The sequence below is a fragment of the Solanum stenotomum genome, unplaced genomic scaffold (genome assembly GCF_019186545.1).
Source record: "Solanum stenotomum isolate F172 unplaced genomic scaffold, ASM1918654v1 scaffold13697, whole genome shotgun sequence".
Taxonomy (NCBI): domain Eukaryota; kingdom Viridiplantae; phylum Streptophyta; class Magnoliopsida; order Solanales; family Solanaceae; genus Solanum; species Solanum stenotomum.
The window spans coordinates 12,811-18,629 of NW_026022669.1; positions in this window are offsets into that span (position 1 = coordinate 12,811).

Genomic DNA, 5,819 nt, shown 5'->3' on the forward strand with positions numbered 1-5,819 from the left:
CTTGAATTTGAAAGAGTCGATGAAGAAGAAAGTGAACTTCAAAGATCCATCTTGAAGGCTGAAGCTCTGAAGCAATAAACCTAATGTTTGCTGGTGAGTGTTTTGAGCATTGGTGAAATGATAGTGCAAATACGCATGTCAACAGGAAAATAACAAATAAAATGATGTCCAATAAAATAAAGCCAAGTTTGTAGTACACTTGAGATAGCTTATTGTACAACATGTTATTACCATGTTCGTACATACTAAGTCTCATTTCTAAATATGCTAGATGGACGTCAGCACGGGCCCAACTTAATTTTGAAGCAAACTTTTTCATAGTAGAATGCACAACTATACCTGATCAAAATTTTATATTATTACAGAAAAATAATAGCAGACAAACAATGTGTTTTTCCATTTTTCTCTCTCTAAAATATTCATGAGCTAGGACCACGAGGAATCCTAAACGTCTACCCACTAATTCATTACCATATATATCAATCAATTCTAAAACATCATTACAACAACTAAGACTAAATAAATACACCAACAGAAAAAAGAATAACCTTTCAAGATCACCTTGGTAAAGCATATATAGCTCCTAGAAGTGGCTCGACTCATTTCACCAATAGAAGTTATAAATCATACAATATTATTTTGATGAGAAGCCCATCTTATATATTTGTTCACAATTAGAACAGTAATCAAGATTATGCAAAATCAATGTAAAAGAATTGATACGTACATGTACGTTCATTAGCCTGAAGGAAAGAAAGGTCACCCATCCAACTAACACAAAAAAATATATTCTTCCCAACTAAGCTATTCATGCTCAACCAAATTTTCCAAACTTTATTTCCATCAACCAAATTTCTGGACAGATGGCATTCCAGCAACATTGTCCATATTGACCTTGTTCATGGTCAATTGAGTTTGTAAATTAGGTGGAGCTAACTACTTTACAGTTGGTATGAGATGTTGTGAAGTATTACCATACTAAAGTGGTTCATATCTTGAGCTCTTTGATCCCGTGGCAGCAGGTGCAAGTGGCCTATTATAAATATGACATGCAGTCTGTAGACCTCTTCCGCTCCCCTGCATGAGAAAGATCATTTTTCACTGCGAAAGAAGTTTAGTTGTTGTAAATATTTAGAGTTAGTTTAGCCCTCTACAATGAGACACTTTTCATATCAAACATGACTTACTAATGAAGTAGAATAATCCCTCATATCCGGGAACAAGCCAAGCACAACATTTTTTAACCAGGTCTCTAGGAAATCCACAAGATGTTTTGATAAAAAAAATTTTTGGCTTCAACTCGACTCAACAAAAGACTTATCTCACATAGAAATATCACCCTTAGATAAAAGAATATAGATTAAGCATTCAACAATTAACACAAGAAAGAACAATATAGAAAAGGATCAATATATATGTGTGTGTGTGTGTGTGTGTGTGTGTCGCAACCTCATGCTAAATTCGATATATTCAATGTATAGGTCAACCACCATTCATCAAAATAATTTTAATCTAGTTCTTAAAGTTAAATTGTACGACTTATTGATTTCTGAAAGTCTATGCAAATAAAAGGTCTTACCATACTTGATACTCCAGCCAAACAAAGTATATAAGGGGCGTCATCCTTTATATTACCTGAAACTATAGCAAAATGACATTAGACAAATAAGAACTCGTGCAAGAAGAGGCACATTATAAATGAAGTTTTTCATGTACATATGACAAATAAGCACTCATGCAGGAAGAGGCATATAAATCGAATAATTTAAATAGCAATCTATTCTTGGTTAGTGCTAATTTAATTAGAAACTGTATCTCTTGTACATTTTTCTCTCATCATTGTTAGACATTCCTTAGGTCTTACCGAATCACACATATGACATATTGATAACACACATAAAGCGAGGTCCTTGATTTTATTCCAAATTAGTGAATTTCATAAGGCATTAGTTGACTTTTTGGTTGAGGCTTTTTATTTCAATGATAAAACTATTACGTACCATGTCTTTATTTGCATTATTTTGATGAGTAAATACTGTAAAAAGAGGTCATTGATGCTGAAATACGTATGTCAAACTTGAGATATATCTCTTGAGGAGAAAATGAACTCAAAAATGGGCAACTTGAGCAATCAAAGCTACCCCCTCTTCCACTGCTGACTATGAACAATTGACAGCTAACAATTGACAGGTAATGATTTCTACTTTACTAAGCACTGCTCATTTTTTGGTGATAAGTATCAGTCTGCTTTTCAAGAAGTGTAAACAGAAAGGGAACAAAAATTTAAATGATGTGCAAGTTAAAGGAAGAGTTAGTTGAATTTTAGACGGAGATCTTTTATTTATCCAAAGAAGCTGTAAAACAAAGGCTATATGAAAATAGATCAATTAAAATCAAAATTAATAAAATATCTTGAACACTATATGAAAATTTTTGTAACCGTAAAACAATTCCTATAATTTTTACCGAAAATAAGATTTCATTCCTTACCTCTCAATATGAGCTACTCGCAAATCTCAATAAGGCACCTCGCCATCAACACACCTTGCCATCAACATTATCATAGATCACCATCAGAAAAACATAACAATCTGAAAGAGTGAAGAACATAAAGAATAAACTCAGTAAGAACTCACCAAAATATATAATTCCAATGCTTAGAGTGTGAGGAAGAATGATTAATCCACAAATTTCACATATTAGACAACATGATTCTTGCTATTTTTTCTTTTCTTTCTTTGCTAATGTAAATATTAAGTATTGTAAGAGGCTTGAAAGATGTGGATGTTAACCATCCTCATCCTNAACCAATTATTGAACTCACCACCCCCTTGAGTTCTTTATGACAACACACCCATAAGTCCTCACTCAAACTCATACATAAGGAGGAAGAAAATGGAGCAGTCACCTTACCTCAATTTCTGCAACTTCTCCTTATAACTTGAATTCCTCTAGAACTTCAACTTCCCTTCACACTTAAACCAAAGAAGAATAGAAAAGTATCTTAATAACCAAGGAAATGAGCAGTAGCATCTAGAAATATTATACCTTTATACTTATACTTGAGCATGAATAACATGTTTTCCTAATCATCCATGGGAGAATTAAGCTAAATCCATAAGTGTTTTCACTTACCTTGTCTTGCAGAGATGAGGGTTTCTTCAAGAACCCTAGAAGAACTTTAAGGTTGTTGTTTAATCCTTAAGAGAAAAGAGAGAGAAAGAGCTGGAGCTAATCCTTAATAATGTGTGTTAAAATGAGTGAGAATAGCAGCCAATATATCTTTATATTGAGCTTTCTTCACCTTTAAGAATATCTACTAGAAATCTTCATTTTCAGCCATTAATTGGTCAAGTAGGTGATGCACCTGCTTATGTATATCAAGCAGCTCAAAAGGTCAAATTAGGTGATGCACCTACTAGCTTTCACTTGGGCTTAAATATATTGGGCCTTGGCAGATTTGGCTGCTGGGCTTTAATTTCATTTTGTTTTATTTAATATAGTTTGGGCCTCAAGTGAGTCCATTAGCATAGGCCCAAATCTGATCCATAAACTTTGGTCTTTTTAACTAGATCCATATAGCTCAAGTAGGTGATGCACCTACTTGGTTCTTTGGACTGGTCAATAAGTCAAAGTAGGTGATGCACCTACTTGTCACCTACTAGCTTAGTTAAGTCAAGCAAGCAGCTCACCTATTTTATTCCATTCTCTAATTATTAATATTTTTTTCTTTAACTTAGCACTTAACTTCCAACTTTAAGCTCAATTATCACCTTCCCGTCTCGAGTTTAAATACTTCCGTTGGAGTTATAACATGCATTACACATGTTGCAACGTGCAAGGCATCACATCACCTTTCGAGCTAGTTTAAACCAACGCTAATCATATAAGAAACATGGTTCCTCACCTATACTATAAGGCTATGTCAAGTATCACAAGAATAGAATAAGCATATGCATAATACGGCCGGTTACACTCTATCAGCTCACATATTAATTGTGCCAAGGCTAAATTTTCAACATGGCTTCACTTAAATCATGTTACTTCCAAGTGACAAGGTATAGTACTTAACAACAACTATGTTCTTTTTTCTTTTAAAAAAGGTAAAGTTGTGCTGGCAACCACCAAAAAGATTTACATCAATGACTAAAAAACTGAAAGTCTAGGCTTGAACTGTAAAGAAGTAAAAAAAATCTAAAATCTGCATCATCTGTACTATCCTCTTTACACAAAAAAACAGAATGTTCTCATGCAGTACCATTTAATCTTTTGTACTGATTCTGNATCCTCAATGAGATACACTCCACTTCTAAATAATAAAAAATCAATAAAGCACATAATACAATAGTTGGTGCATGTGTTCGTCCCCTCTAAAGTGTCACTTCTAATAAGGAGTAATGATACAACCCAAGGAGAAGCTGAAACAGAGCAATAATCACACATACATGATACGATTCAAATTTGAACTTCGAAAAGAGATTGTTACCTGAACTGTATTTGCGCTTTCTGCGTGTTTGGAAATTTCAACAATGGCAAAGCGCAAAATTTATTAATTTCCTGTAAATAAATAGACAAAATAAAGAAAGAATCAAAGAAATTAAGAACGTTTGATAGTATTTTCTCTACAATTTCAAGAGCTTCAGAAAGAATAATGTAGAATGAAATGGAGAAAGTGGGAATGAGTTAACTATTGGAAAAAAACTGCACTAAGCAATAACAGGTGGCTTATGAAAGAAGTACCAATTTATGCCGTGAAATTACAAAAATGCCCTTACTTGTCTATTTGTTGAAATTGCACGGTACAACTTTTGCAGCCAACGGTACAACTTTTGCAGCCATGTTGGTCCTTCACAACTCTTGCAGCCAAGGGTACAACTTTTGCAGCCATGTTGGTCCTTCACAACTCTCCCTTCTATATAAGGGTAATATATATTACATGATGATATTTTTAATTTTAACATTTTATCTGATATTTTTAAGCATTATATAAGAAAATCATTTAATGTGAATAATATTTGAAAATAAGTATTTTAAATATACTTTTTAATTCAAAAAATAAAAATCATCACGATTGGTTATAAATGTATGTACTTTCACACTGTTTTTGAAGGGATAAATATACTTTCACACTTTGTTCGGAGGGTTGTTATTTATACAATATTAAAATATTATGTTTATTTTTATTGTTAATTAAATATATCATATTGTTTAAGTTTAAAAGTTTTATTATTTATTTTTGAAATCCCTGGATATCCATAACTTCTGTCATAAACTTCTATTCTTTGGATAAAAGCTATATTCTATAATAAATACTTTGTGGTAGTATGAGATGTAAATAGCTCACTAATACATACGATGTTAATCGTATTTGACAATCGCATGCGATGAGTTCAATGACTAAATAGCAGATCGGGACTGGATTAGATCTCAGCCTTCTATATGGAAGACTCACCCCCAATCAATCAACCATGTTGTTGCGTACATTCAAAATATTAATGTGTGATATTATGTAACCAAAACATTATATATTCGTATAAACAATATACCTATAGCTATAATTGGCCACGGCGATGACCAGTTCTTTCTTTACTTCTTCATACTACATATTTAAATCGTCCCCATTTCTCTCTCTCAAAGCTCCATTAGAATCAGCTAGCAGCGCCGCCCTAACATCCCTATTTTTTACGGCGGCGTCTACAATTCCGGCAGACCATTACGACGACGTTTACTAGTTTCCTTCATTCTAAATGGGCCAATCTTCCTCAGCTCACGGCTTCTCCCCCACCGATTCCAAGTATCCCCACCACCGTTGTTCCGGC